Here is a 16,285-nt window from a genome sequence, read left to right as displayed (position 1 = left end):
ACAATCCAGCATGGTCCTCACACGACTATGACCCAACATATGTCTTGCCCATCCAGAGAAATGTGTCAGAGGCTTCCGGGAAAGTTTGAGTTCCACATGTGAAGCCAAATAGTGTTTCCCTTGCAAACAGAACCGAGTCATCGCTGGAGGAGATACCAACTTGTTCTGAGTAGTGCTCCTGGGATTTATAAGCAGCCGAAACGAGGAACCTAAGGGACGTTTTTCGGGCCTATACAAATACATAAAGAATTTGTCCTCAGCATTTGGAATGTTCTTAGTTTTGGGAGTTTCCTCTTTCTCCTGGGAAGTCCCAGAATCATCATTTCTGGAGGAATCATCATTTCCGGAAGACGCATATGTAGAAACATCCTCTCTGGGAGTTTCCTCTCTAGAAACATCATCTTCAGAAGCGCTACCACGTGACTGAGTCATCTTTGCAAAGTTGTTGTGACATCCATACACAAATTTCGTCAACACAATGGAATTAAAGCAACAGAATAATTATGATGCTCACATCAGCGTCTACAAAAACGGTAATCCTCAACTCTTGCCTATTATTTTTTTACGTTTCACGAACTTAGTGATAACAACGTAAAACTCTGAAAACTTGCTTGTTTCTTCAAACCTGCAAAAGTAGCAAAAACCTATCATTCAAGAGTCAACACTGACTTTTCACGAAACTATGAATAATTCACATAGCCTTTCATATGAACATTCGCTGATTTTCTACGAGTGTACATACACTAGGAAATCATCAAACTCATACATACACTACGAATTCATGAAAATATTGTTTGCTTTCAACAATTACTCAAAAATCGAATTTTTGTTCTATTAACAAAGTTATTTTTATTCTTTTAAATAAAAAAAAAAAGAATCAGGCATTTTTTTTTAAATTTTTTTTTACGTGAGTTTATAAAAATTTAATTTTTTCTCAAATGAGCACTCGTCTATGAAACGAGGGTCTTTTATATTATTTTTTTGCAAATGTCCACATATTCCAAATAAAATTTTGAAAGTTCACGAATAAATTTTATCATGAAGTACAGATCTTTTCAAAATTCCTCTAACTATAAGAATCATTATTTATTACTTCTACTACCAACGAACCTACGTTTCTAAAAGTATTTGTGAAAGTTCACACTTTGAAAATAATATATTGACTTTCATGAAACCTCATAAACAAAATTTTCTCTTCTGCAACTAGACCATGTCTACTCAAGAATTTATGTGTCTCTTTCATATTAGGGATTTTTGCTCGTTTCTTAAACTAACGAACGAAGGGGCATATATATGTTTTCTAAACAAATTCTTCATAAAACCTACACATGCATGAACACTTATGGATTTTTTGTTTTCAAACAACTTATGAACAAACTAAGCATACATAAAAAAAACAGACTTACCTGGTCGACGCCGGACGGAATTTGGCCGGACGATGATCGGCGGCGGTCGGCGGCGACTGAAGTCCGACAAAAATATCCTTCTCCTATTGCTGCTCGAGTGAAGGTGGTGAAGAGATGGAGGTGCTTGGTCGGTTAATAAAAAAAAAGTTTAGGGTTTGTTCCCTTTTATATCAATTTTTTTCCAAAACCTAATAAAACATGGATTTCCTTTTTCGGGTTCGGGCACGCAAACGCCAAACCGACCAGAACTAAGCCTCTGGGCATCCGTGTTCCCCGATGACACTCTATTATACTATCAGGGTCCTCAACCGAACATTTTCTCGTACATGACACCATTAGAGTTAATCAGGTATTCTGAAAATACCTTTGTACAACTGAGTTCGACCACTGATCTCGTCGACTGAAAATCACCATTTAATGCTTACCGCGGAACATGCCTCACTAAGAAAGGGACTTAATGTAGATGGTGGATTTTCAACAAAGGTCAAAATCGTAAAATCATGATACTGCATGTTCTGACACGGATTCAGGCATGATGAATATGTTTCTCGAAAGGCCTCCACTAGCTGATCGTTCGATGCCTCGCATTTCATCATGCCCTCTATGTAGAATAACATAATTGGGCGGTTCTCTATATGATTGAGAACTTAACGCCTTCCGGACGTCGGTGACACTCGTTGTTCCCTGACCACATAGAGAGACCCCCCCCTATATATAGAAGAACGATTAGGAGGTTCTCCGTATGATTGAGAGCATTAACGCCTTCAGGACGTTGGTGACACTCACTGTTCCCTGACTATGTAGAGAGACCGTGTATAGATTCAGGCGGTAATCCATACATGATTGTTGAGAGGTAAAAACGCCTTTAGGACGTCGGCAACACTCGTTGTTCCCTGACTATGCACCTTTCAGAACGGGTATGACGCTTTAACTGGATAATATCCCTTTTGCAGTGGATTAATTCTACCGTGACATTCACGAATTCTTAGAAGATAATTTATTCTATATCATTACTCCGCTTCCATGATCGAATCCACGGCTGATCTCATGGAATGGTAATAGATAATCTCGTTACTCCGATTTCATGATCGAATCCACGGCTGATCTCATGGAATGGTAATAAATAATTTTATTACTCCGATTCTGTAGTCGAATCCATGATCATATGGGATGGTAATGCTCATTTTATTATTCCGAATCCATGGTCGAATCCACGGCTGATTCTATGGATTGATAATAAATAACTACTCACCTTTATTACTCAGTTTCATGAATCATTCTCCACTGAATTTCATAGACTAGTAATAATACTCAACAACCGGGCATCTGGATCATCACTGAGTAAGCCCCAAGAAAATGGTGCAAGTGTACTTGACAATGATGCACGAACGAGCACCCGAATGCACGAACGAGCACTCTAAAATATGGACAAACGAGGAATTCTACACAAAATAGGAGAGAGAAAATAATAAAAGTGGCGCCTAGGGGACCGGGCCCGTCGGCCGGCCGGTCATGCTGCCGTGGCCGGTCCCCCATGCCTTTTTCCTTTATTTTAAATTATTTTATTATTTTCATGAACTCATGAAAACTCCTTCATTCTATCAACTTTCCTTGTTTGAACAAAACTCATGGTTTCTCATATTTTCACGGTTTCATGAAAAATAATAAAAAATAGGGAAAGGTGTTGCGGTACCGGGCTAACTGGACGGCCGACCATGCCCTAGCCGTGGCCGGACCCGCACCTTAAAATCCCTAGTATTTTATAATTATTATTTCCCTCATCTCATGAAACTCCTCAGTTTGAGCAAAAATCATGGTTTCTTCATATTTTCTCAAATATTGCTCAAACCATGAAAAAGCCAAAAAGTCAAATGGTCACATGGCTGACTAGGCTATTCACGAAAAATATTAAAATATCATTATTTTAATATTCTAAAAAATTGATGAAACGAGCAAAGTTCTATTTTCTCATTCGAGCAAAATCAAGAATTTCAGTCAAAGATCAAATTCTTCTGAAAATGCAAAATATTGCTTGAACGCGCACCAGGAAACACCGAAACTCTCAGGACTGAGATACGGGCATTGTGGTGACACGAGCATGCTCCCTTGACCGAGCAAGGGCGGCTCTAAGTCTTGCAAAGATCCGGTTCCACACGTTTTCACGATTTTAACCTAATTTGCGTAATTGTTCATATTGGGTCCAAACTCTTTCCAACAAACTTGAAGTTTGCTTGAATGGCCATCAGCTGGTCCCAGGACCACCAAGGGCCGGTCTCATGCCCTCTTGGTCGGTGATAGGATCCGGAGAATCCTATATATAATAAGCGCAATCGCACGGTGTCTAACTAGTAAACAAAGGCAAGTACGGGTCGTTCCCACAAGAAGCGGTGGAAATAGTGTAATTAATATCTCTAATAATCAGAAATGATGTTTTTGGGATTTTTATAATAGAGAAATGTAAAACGAAGAAAATAAGTTATACTAATAGAATGAATTCAATGAAAAGGTCGGTAACCATGGTTTTTATCGAATCCACCAATATATCTATTCAATTACTGAAATGAAACATAACTCATGCACACTTGTTTATTGTTCGTTCTATTGACATCACTTATTATATATATTAGAGTCGCAAATGCCACTGGTATACCCTAAGCATGGCACATCAAAAGTCTAAATCCAAGCATGAACCATCAAATTGCATCAGCGAGAAAGTTATACGAAACTAAATATAGGTTCACAAATTCTATATGGCTTTTCTAAGCATAACCCATCAAAAATTTTAACGAAGTATGCATCATCAAATAATAAGACAAATATATTTGTAACACTATCATTTACGCACATAGGTTTTTATAACCGGTGAAGAAACAACTTATTTATTCAATCAATCAATAAACATTATTCAAGAATTAATCAATTCAAATCATAAAGGTCTGATGCTATATAATCAATTCAAGGTAGCCTAATACCCAAAGTGGTTTCAATCAAAAACCCTAGTTACAAAAATGTTTAGCCAAACATGATTTTCTTAAAAGCCATAAACATATTAAAGAGATTCGGTAGCTAATCAGTATGGAAATGAAAACACAAGAATCGCAAACCCTTGTCTTCTCCTGTTGATAGCTTGTAGCCGCGCCTCTTTTTCTTCTCCCGTTTTCGGCCTAGCAGCCGACTCCCCCCTCTTTACGTTTCTGTTCCTTCTTTACTTTATAGTATGCTGCCAAGATTCTAAGACGACCTAGCAGATTGCCAAGGACCAGTCCAAAATCCAACAACAAAATTCCTTGTCCGCCTATGCACCGGCTACAGAACTTACCATTATGTCCCATAGACTGCTTAGCTCAGCCAGTTCCATTACATCGCCAGGCTCTACTGGCGGATCATCTGATCACCATCTTCCTTTCTTCCTCCACCATACGTCTTCAGTTATTTCAACCATCACCATCTGCTTCCATTTCAGCTCCTCCTGCTTCCATCTCACCCATGATTTCCATTGCAATTACTCCGTCGGTTCAACCATTCTTCCTTGTTCTCTCCCTAGTATTCTGGCCACGACACCAGCTTCTGATCTTGCTGCCATGGCAGCAACAACAGCTCTTTCTTGATCCATCACAATCGATGCCTTGAATCCCGCATCACCAGCTCAGTCACGTCCAAGCTTTTGCCGCCATCTTCTTGCATTCGAGTATCTGCATGTAAACTCCAACACAACCAGCTCCGTTAGTGTTGTTGTGTCATTACTCGACTAGGCAACAACACTGACTTGCCTTTAAGACTCCAAAATTCATTGTTGTGGTTGCTGTGTTGTTTCTCGGTTAAGAAACTTCAATCGAATGAATCTTCTCTGAATCCTTAGCACAATTCATTCCTTCTCATCTTCTCGTAACTCCAAGCAGCACCAAAGAGCCACACTGTCAGTAACTACTACCGATCAAACCCAGTCCAGTTACATTCCCTGACTATCTAAACATCACCGACTGCCAGCTCTCTATGGGTTACAACACATCACCACTGCCTATCTTTCTCGTCACTACTGCACAAGAACCAGCTATACCCATTCATCCTCAGCCAACAATACTGCAGCTGTTGATCTGGACCCTTGCGTTTGCAGTCGAACCCCAGCTCAGCGTTCATACTCATCTTCTTCTTCTCAAGTCATACTTTGCCTGCAATTATTTCCACCATCACCATTTGCGAAGAGCTGCTGCCAGTATGGCTACTCCCATCAAAATCAAATCGATTCCGCAGCATCACAACATTAGTTTTCAGCTCCTTTCCCGTACAAATCTCTTCACTCACAGGCCGCCAATGATTGCCAACTCTGCAGTATCAATCCTTGCAATCTCCTTCTCGATCGATTTTATTCCACTAGCAGATTGTGAAAGAACTTTGAAATGAATGTGAACATCAGCTGCATGAATAAGAGACAAAGCCTTTCTTCTGTTTTGTCGTGACAAAAGAGGTGTGATGAATAACTTGACACATTTCCACTATTTGTTTAAGTACTAGTGGAATTTCACATGCTTGAATGGAGGCAAATTCATTCATTTTGTTGGACCACTCTCTGGCCATGTAGTGACTTAGGTGATGCAGATAACATGGGTGGTTGAGTTGACATCCCATACCTTATTAGCCGAGCTTCTCTCCTTTGGTTCCGTGAGTTGCATTTCAGAATTTTGCCTCAAAAGCCAATTAAGCTCCGATTTTAGCCGTCTGTTTGTGGGATGGTCGAAATCACTTGTACTTTCTACAAAAGCACTAAAATGTTATTATTAGCAAAATAACGAGTCCTAACTAATATATAAATATGGGTATAAAATGTAGCACTTACGTGCTTATCAGTCGGTCCCTCACTTTTCCATAATTAGGTTTTATCACCTAATGCTCGATCGAGCACTATTTCAATAAATGATGAAACGACATTTAATCATCATTCTTTCGCCAACTGGCCAACTAAGGACCCTGGTGCATGCTCACTCGAGCACTTGGGCGCCACATGGACGTCCATCATCCCATGTGGTCGGTCCCTCTATCACTCATGACCTATTTTCAGCTATTCATCAATTGACGAACAATTGATTAAAAATTAGGGTTTCGAATAAATGCTCCACAAATCATCATTCTGAGCAAGATTCAAACACTAATGAATTTATGTTGATCCGGAAATCAACATTTGAATGAATTATATAATATTTGGTAGTCTACCAATATTTTAATTAATATTTTATTGGGTCACGTTACCAATAAATAATCCGCCGAATTGAGCAACATTTGCTCAGCTGCTCGAACATTGATCCAATTATCAATATTCAGTAATTCGTCGAATCGAGCAATACTTGCTCAGTTGCTCGAATTTAACAGTATTTTCTCAGACGAGCAATATCAACATAAAAACACGTGTGTTCAATCCATGAATCACTGAGCATTCGTCACTCATGCTCAATTCAACAAAACTTAGATTCACTGTCTAATAAGTCAACAACTGACTAATTAATACATGTCTGCCTTGCAGACTTCACAGATTATGAGACATCAATCATGTCACATGAGGGGATATCAATTAGGATTTTGGTATGGTGGCCTACGGCACGTGGATTCATCCACGTGAGAATTGTGAGTAAGTCGTGCAATCGGTTGAAGGATTTAGCAAAGTAGTGGGTGGACGGTTAACCAAGTCTCCACACGACCTGGAACTGGTTTCACCACGATTTCCCACTTTCCAACTCTTTCACTCAAGAAACCGTCACACTTACAGGGATCAAGGTGTTTACTATACTGACAATATAAATAAGTCTCTGAATCCATGATTGAGGAGGACAACATTCGTCTACACAGAATTTCTCGAGCAATTACTCTCAAGAATTCATCAATCTAGCAGAGTTTATTCGAACTCATCAGTTCACAGAAAACTTGTAGAAACCTTCAACACTTTCACAATCCTTGATCATCACTGATCCCACACAATTCTTAGCTTCCCTCCTACAGATCAACCCATATCCCTCTTTGCGACCGAATTGACTCTGGAACGACCATTGACTTGGTTTAGGCCGGAGTCCTACAGATTGATCTCTCGAATCTAATCACTCCCTTTGCAGTGCATATGTGCGAGGTTGAACAGTTTGCTATGTTGAGGAGTCTCGACAACATGCTCGTCTCTTCAATTCCCGAAAAAAAAAAGAAAATCGCTTTTCCCATCTACAAGTAGCGACTACAGCTCATGACCAGAAAACTGACTCTAACAATTGTGAAGCAGTGGCAGTAAGCATTTCTGTGGACACTTTAAGTTTAAGAATGTAGGTACATAAACACAAAGATAGTCTCATATACGGCATTCATAAAGTGCAAGTGGCAGCAAGCATCTCTAGAACGCTATGTAGCAAGCATCACTAAAGTACCACCATCCAAAGTTCATAACACCAACATAATCAGTTCAATAAGAAGGAAAAAGATGAAATAGTTTAGTACGGACCTTCAAATTGTGGTATACTTCAACTCCCATTTTCATTGTCTCCTTGAAGGATTTTGCTCCAACGGGAAGGATCATGAATTCTTGCATTTCCAGTTTGTTTCCGGTGTATGACCTTCCGTTAGTAACATTGAAATCAGGATCTAGAAGTACCAAGTTCTTGTCATTACCAGCAAGGTATGCTGCAGAAAAAGAATAAAGTCATGATGGTAACAAGAACTTTACCTGGAAGTTCTAAAAGCAAGAAGCTAATGTAAACCATGTTGTAAACAAGGACTTTACCTGGAAGTTCTTGCTTTACCATGAATTTCTTCCTGGTAACAATGAAAAAAATCATGCTGGAACTAGAAGTCAAGAAGCTAATAAGCTAATAATTTACCAAAACCTAGAAAAAACAAAGACCAGAAATCTAACCTCTTCAGAGATCAATCTATACATGTTCACTTTCCGCTTTCTCCATTAAATGAATAGTAAATAACAAAGACCAGAAATCTAACCTCTTTAGAGATCAATCCATCTGCATCCTCTCCACTTAGCTTCTCTAGCACCTAAAAACAAATAAAACATAAAAAAATGATATATGGTACAATCATGAACCTTTCAATTAACAGAAAAGAAAAACAACCAAAGAAATCTAACACCAGTTCCACAAACTAGCAAATTTATTCCACGAAAAAACCAAAGAACTTAATCCAAGTGAAGAAATAAAAATGGAAGAACAAGAAAGAAAACCCTTTCAATTGATTTTAATGTTCTACCAAAACCTAGAAAAAAAATTAAACCATCATTAGAATTTTCATCCAATTGATTATATGCCAGAAGATGAAAACCCCATTTCTCTATAATTGGTTTTAGTCTATTGAGACAGATTAAAACCAAAACATCTTTTCAATTGATTATATGTCAGAAGATGAAAACTCCCTTTCTCAGTAATTTGTTTTAATCTATTGAGACAGATTAAAACCAAAACATCTTTTCCAGGAAAAAAAAAACCATAATAAAGAACATCAGGAACCCTAAAAATCAAAATCAAAAACAAACTAGGTGTTTGATGAAAGTACCTTAATTAACAAAAGAACTTCTTTTTCAAAGATAATGCAAACCATTGTGTTGAAGGCCTCTTTTGTAAGCAAACTTTAGGGATTTTGGAATTCAATTTTGGTGAAAATTAGGAGCGCGGGATGAAAAAAGAGAGGGAATTTGTGGATCTCAGTTTGTTGAATTTTTTGAGAGTGATAAGTTTCTGTTATTGAGACCTAATCTTCAGGAAAGAAAATCTTCTGTGAGCGGGATATTAAACAAATGAGGGGGAATTTTTGAAGCTTCACCAGGAACGAAATCTTCTGCAGATTTGGAGGCGGGAGAGATAAAAATGGGAGGATGTTGAGGTTGATCCGAATAATTCTCTGAAGAAGTTTATTTTATAGAAACCCTGATTGTTAGGATTTGATCTATTTGTTTCCGTCAAATGCGACAGGTAATTAGCTAGCTAGCTAGTGTCAGTTGTTTATGGGATTATGGTTCGCTAATGTCAAATAACAGGAAACTTTAGAGACTATGGTTTGGAAAATAACATGCGACACCCTGTCAAGGGTCCATTTTCTTAGATATTTTTATTTAAGGCCAAATAACATGATTTTTCACGTGTGGATGGACATTAAAAATTTGTATTTGTCAAAAATTTAGTCGATAATAATTGAACCGAATTCTGCGATTAATCAATTCCAAGTGTACAAATCAAATCACATTTATTTTTGTCGAAATTCAAGTTTGATAATAAATTTTAGTGGATCTTTTCAAGGAATGGTGAATCCGGACGTGTTATTTATTACGAGTCAATCGAATATGACCATAATTTTGACAATTAGAGAGTTAGCATAAATTAACTTACCACTATCGAGAACGATAATCCAAGAATGATTTGGATTGAACCAATTATATCAAATTATGCAATGAACTAAGCTTAAAAAATCATATCTCGTCAAAATTTAAGTTCGATAAAAGATTTCAGGGTATTTTTCAAGAAATGGTGAATCATATGTTTTTTGTTACGAGTCTTCCGAATACAATCATCAATCTTGAAAACTCGAGATTTAGCATAAGTTATCTTAATACTATCGACAACGATAATCCAAGAGTAATTTGGATTGAATCAATTATATCGAATTATGCAACGATCATTTCTAAAGGTACAAATTCACATCTTGTCAAAATTTAAGTTCGATAATAAATTTCGGGGTTCTTGTCAAGAAATGGTGAATCATGTGTTATTTGTTACGAGTCGTCCAATACGATCATGAATCATGAAAATTCGAGACTTAGCATAAGTTATCTTATTATTATCGGGAACAATAATCCAAGAGTGATTTGGATTGAACCGATTATGCCGAATTATATAACAATCATTTCTAAGGGTACAAATTCACATCTTTTCGTCAAAATATAACTTCGATAATAAAATTCGAGATTCTTTTCAAGAAATGGTGAATCATGTGTCATTCGTTAAGTGTCGTCCGAATACGACCATCAATCTTGAAAATACGAGATTTAACATTAGTTATCTTACTACTATCGAGAACGATAATCCAAGAGTGACTTTGATTGAACCGATTATATGGAATTATGCAACGATCATTTCTAAGAGTACAAGTTTACATCTTCTCGTCAAAATTTAAGTTCGATAACAGATTTTGGGGTTATTTTCAAGAAATGGTGAATCATGTGTTATTTGTTACGAGTCGCCCGAATACGATCATCAATCTTGAAAATTCGAGATTTAGCATAATTTATCTTACGATCATCAATCTTGAAAATTCGAGATTTAGCATAATTTATCTTACTACTGTTGAGAACGATAATATCCAAGAGTGATTTGGATTGAACTAATTGTATAGAATCATGCATTAATCATTTCCAATCGTGCAAATTCACATCTTCTCGTCAAAATTAATTTAAGTTCGACAATAAATGTTGAGGTTCTTCTCAAGAAATGGTGAATCATCTGTTATTTGTTACGAGTCGTCCGATTACGATCATCAATCTTGAAAATTCGAGATTTAGCATAAGTTATATTACTACTACGGAGAACAATAATCCAAGGGTGATTTGGATTGAACCGATTATATCAAATTATACAAGAAATCACTTCTAAGGGTACAAATTCACATCTTCTCGTCAAAATTTAAGTTCGACAATAGATTTCAGGGTTCTTTTCAAGAGATGGTGAGGCATGTGTTATTTGTTGCACGTCGTCCGAATACGATCACATCAATCTTGAAAATTCAATATTTAGCATAAGTTATCTTACTACTGTCAAAAACGATAATCCAAGAGTAATTTGGATTAAACCAGTTGTATCGAATTAATGATCATTTCTAAGGGTACCTCGATTATAGATTTTCGGGATTATTTTCAAGATATGGTGAATCGATATGGTGAATCATGTGTAATTCGTTACGAGTCGTCCGAATACGATCAACAATCTTGAAAATACGAGATTTAGCATAAGTTATCTTACTACTATCGAGAACGATAATCCAAGAGTGATTTGGATTCAACCGATTATATGGAATTATGCAACGATCATTTCTAAGGATACAAAAAATTCACATCTTCTTGTCAAAATTTAAGCTCGACAATACATTTTGTGCATCTTTTCAAGAAATGGTGAATCATGTCATATTTTTCCGAGTCGTCCGAATACGACCATCAATCTTGAAAGTTCGAGATTATAGTATAAATTATCTTTAACTTCAAATGCAGCTTCAATAAAAACAGTCAAATCTGGAAGTACATCTTCTTTGCTAGATTGCTCACTGCAATATGAACCGCCAGCTCCTCACCATACCGTTCTCGTACAAATGTTGCTCCACTATCCCAATACTCCGAGGATGTCTATTTTCACATTTTGCGCATGGGCAGACACAGTTTGTTTTCCAAAAACCATTTGTAGATGCATACTGAATGAAAAACTTCACCCCATCTCTATATACTTTACCAAACCTATCTGATTCAAACATCCAAGATTTATCCACTTCTCCCGATATTCTGAAAGTTAAAAATAAGCAAATGCATCTCTATACCATGAAGATAAAATAACCCATTACAACATACAAATAGGTTTGTGGAAAGTAAAAAAAAAAACATAAGGACTAACTGGTCCTGAGTACCGTATAAGATGCAAAACAACAAAATTTACAAGCATTATGTGCATCCCAAAGCAAACTAGGATAAAATCAGTCAAGAATAACATGTAGCGTCTACCAATTCCCTAACACCACTTAAACCACCAATTATGTATATACATGCTAAATCGATTAACAAAATTAATAAGGTTTAACTTGCCTAATACAGTAATACTACACAAAGTGAGATCTGTCATTGCTAGAGCTAGACTACATAAATATCATCAACTGCAAACAGCAGGACAAACTCCTAGTTCAGGTTTTCAGCCTACATAAAATTCCAGACACACCAGATGAATATCATCAACTAAACAAGAGAAAAACATTGAAAAAAAGCCTAAAAATTTGACATAATAGGCACTGAATTCATGAAAGAAGATTCCTTCAGTTATAAGGATTGGTTACTTGTATGCAAACTCATTATTAAGGTTAGTCAGCGATAAGCACTTAAGTGCGACGCATTTCCATCCATAACTACGTTAGCTAGGACTCGTTATTTTGCTAACAATAATATTTTAAGTCATTTCTAGAAATTACAAGCAATTCTGGTCATCCACAGAATAAACAGCTAAAACAGAAGCTAAATTGGTGTTTGCGGCAAAATTCACCGAAGTTTCTCCCGGAACCAAAATGAGACGGAGCTTAATTAATTTGGGCTTCAGAGTTTGTCGCCCCAGTTGCTTGGGCACATCATTTCACGGCCAGGGGAAAAATCACTACAGTGGCCTAGAGTTATCTTTGTTTGCCCACTTACCAAGCAGTGAATGAACAAAGTTGAGAAAGGAATAAGTGGCAGTGGCATTCTCATCACCACATTTTGTTTCTTATGAAAAGAAATCAAGCAGCTGTTCACAATTCTTTATGTTCAGCTTTGAGTGAATGGTGGATAAATTCAGTATTTCTAGAAGCTGAGAATGAAAGAGAAACGGGTCTGGTAAATTCAAGCGCTCTTGATATTTCAATTAAGGGCTGATCGGCATGAACTGGGAAAGGAATGGAGCTGTAGCCGAGGTAAAGAAAGTGCTGTAGTCGAGATGGAGAAAGGTGTTGGCTGTACTGATTTGTATCGGGTTCGAATTATGAAAATATGGGTCTTGATTAGCTAGAATTTACAGTCAAAATCAGTCTCAAAGAGAACTGATGCCTTGGGTTGCGTCAACTGATTTAGGTCGAGCTAGTAGCAACTGGTGGAGGCGCTTACAGGGTCATTGGGTGAGCTGTTGTGATCTGGTATACAAGGAGTTGAAATTTAGAAGTCCAGGGTGCATGCGAATCGGTAGCAAGCAAAAATTGGTTCTACGTTTGGCTAATGGCTGCGGGTTCATCTTAGCTTGGCATTACGTTGGCTTTTGTACAGGACTGCAATGGGAATTCAGCTGAAACGTTGGTTGCCGCGACTGATTGAAGGTGTTATAAGGCATGAGAACAAGTGAGCAATTGCAGTGGTGGATGTCTCGATCACCAACAGTGGGTCTAATTTGTATTAGTCTGTGCATTCACTGGCCGAGTCTTGCCATTTGGTCAGCAACAGAGAGAGAAATGGAAATGGGGTACTGACTGTGCATGAATGATGATTCAGTCAACTTGGGTTTTGGTGAATTTTAAGTTGAAACTGTATCTCGATTAAGAACTTTGGCAGCAGAAAAGCAAGGTCCAGAAAGGCAGTGATTATTTTTGCTCGACAAACTACAGTGGGTTACGGCTAAAAATGGTGTTGATTGTCCTTGGTGGTTTGAACAGTTGCTGGTGGTGTTGGATTGTCTGCCGGCATGTGTTATATATTCTCATATTGGTTGATTAACGGTGAAATGAATTGAGAATTCAGGCTATAGAAAATCAAGATGCGCTTGTTGGTTGAGTTGCTGAACTGGTGGAGGAAGCTTTTGAAGTAGAAATTGGTGTTCCTGTTGACGATTTGGGGTCGAGTTGTAGATGAAGATTGGGGTTGGCTGTAAGCGATTTTGAATGTGAAAGGAGATGATGTTAACTGCAGAAACTACGAGTTCATATATGGATGCAACAGGGAGTTAAAAGAGTTTCGTGGTGTTCTAGCTGGTCAGGGACGGACAAATTGGTTAGTGAACAGAATGGAAACTGCGCTGTAGTTGGATTAAGAAGTTAGTCAGCAATTCACAGAGTACAATCTCCAAGCAACTAATAGAGTTCATTCATCCGAAATATTAAAATGAAATTACATATTAAACAATGAATAGAAAGAAAAAGACTAACCTGGTTTAGGAGAAGAAACTTGTTTTGTTTTGGTCTCTGCATAAAGTAACTCTTGCAGAATCAGAACAGAGAATAAAGCAAGAGAATAGGGAAAAAATAAGGAAAAATAGAGCAAGAGAATCACATGATATGTCCTTTTGCTTAAACCATCATTTTAGTCAGAAATTGGCATTTGAGATTGTTCGATCGGTTGGACAGAAATTTGTTATCGTCGATATGAAAAGGATTGATGAATAAGTGCAACATACAATTACTAGAGGTAATTTAATCCTATACTAATCATGCATTCTTCTAATTATTTATCAGAAACCCCAATTTTTAAATCACGTCAATTGCTAATATCCCTAACTTTTAAAACTCTAGCTTCAAATTAAATACTGCAATACCCAATTAAACAACAAGAAGATTAGAAATCTCACCACCAATCGCAACAAACACAATTTCACTAGCCAATGATCACCTTCAGCGTTGATATTTCTCTGAAATCCATCTTCAATACGAAATCGGCGAGACGAACAGATTAAGGAAGATAAACCAACAAAGAAATCGCGGGTTTTCAAATCTGAAACTCAGGAAGATTTCTTCATCGATCAGGAAGGAAAGAAAGTTAATAATGGCGGGTAGCAGATTATACATCAGGTTTCTCTCTAACAGAAGTTGTCTCTAACAGAAGTTGGAATGAGGCGCATTCCAGAATGAGTGAGAAATATTTTTTAAAGGTTATCGATCATCGAAGGAATATGAGTTCGGTGTATGTGGAGTGTAATAAGAAGAGAGTAATCTATCCTATTTTATGATATTTTTTTTTGATATTTAATTTTTTAAAATCTCCTGATTTTTTCGACAAAATACTTTCAAAGAGTGATCGATTAAAATGATTTTTGTTAAAGGAAGAGCAAAAATGGATCCGAAAAGAGCAAAAATCGCAGTCGATTCGGTGACTAGGACGATTTGTTTACCGAGTCAAATTTTAAGTTTTTTTTCCTCCCAAATACCCTTTAGCCCACCCACGGTTATAACCTAACCTATGCAAACTCAAGGGGATAAAATCAGAATTTTCCTCTTATTATCACCAAAAACCTAAACACTGTTAAACCCTAAATCTCAAGTCATGACTTATTGTGGTGACTACTACGACAAGAAAAGAGAAAATGCGGCAGTATTGACCATTTCGTGAAAATGGAAGTTGCAAGAAGAATTGGGAAATGGAAACTATCTGTTTAGATGCAGATTAGTGCATAAACATGGTGGGAACTGAAGACATGGTCTGTACTACATTCTTTGTCGTGGGATGCAGTCATAGAAATGCAGTACAAGGAACGACATGGACCTGCAGTCATCGAACAGCTGGATCTGCTGTGTGTTGCAGGCTTCGAACTGTTAAGAGTTGGTTAACCCTATTGTATTTAGTTGTTTGGGATGCGTCCCAGTTTTTTTTGGTGCAGAAATTGGGTGTCTACGTCTTTGTTACTAGTTAGATTTTCAGTTTGTTGAGAGTTGTTAACTGCATTTTCCTTTTCAATTTAACATTTTCCTTCGAAAAAAAGATCTCTGGTGAATGAACATAGTATGTATGACCAATTAATTACGGGATCAGAGGCTTGGATCAATCTTGTCAAAGCAAATGGTGTCATCACTTTTCATATATTTATCTGTCGGAACTCGGAAGTACTAATGCAAAATCTTCCATAAATTTTCACTTTAGCATCTAATTGTCCAACTGGAAGTAAAAGAAAAAAAGAGGAAGTAACTAGGAAGAAGCAGTTCCTTCCTACTCTTTTTCTTCTTTGGCTTTTTCTCCGGTACAGCTTTCACCTTCTTCTGACTTGGATTCCTCCTATGTGCTGCTGTCACCTTCTTCTGAACTGGATAATTATATTTCTCAGTTTGCCATTGCACCTTTCTCCTATTCGCTCTCCTCGGATCACTTTTCTGAGAACAAAAACCTATGGAAGAGGTTTAGTGGACTGTTAAAAACGATCCTAGATTTTGAAAAC

General features: G+C 37.3%; 1 long non-coding RNA gene across 1 annotated transcript; it reads right to left on the bottom strand.

The window, feature by feature from the left end:
* Nucleotides 1-11,425: 11,425 nt before the first annotated feature.
* Nucleotides 11,426-15,022, bottom strand: LOC113298558. Its single transcript, XR_003334244.1, has 3 exons — nt 14,708-15,022; nt 14,289-14,324; nt 11,426-11,922 (listed from the first exon to the last, which is right to left on the bottom strand). It is a non-coding gene; the product is annotated as an uncharacterized LOC113298558 (long non-coding RNA).
* Between the last annotated feature and the right edge of the window lie 1,263 nt (nt 15,023-16,285).

This window comes from Papaver somniferum, chromosome 7, assembly GCF_003573695.1.
Source record: "Papaver somniferum cultivar HN1 chromosome 7, ASM357369v1, whole genome shotgun sequence".
Lineage (NCBI taxonomy): Eukaryota > Viridiplantae > Streptophyta > Magnoliopsida > Ranunculales > Papaveraceae > Papaver > Papaver somniferum.
Note: the sequence above shows the minus strand (reverse complement) of the source record. Positions and strands in the feature narration are given on the sequence as shown.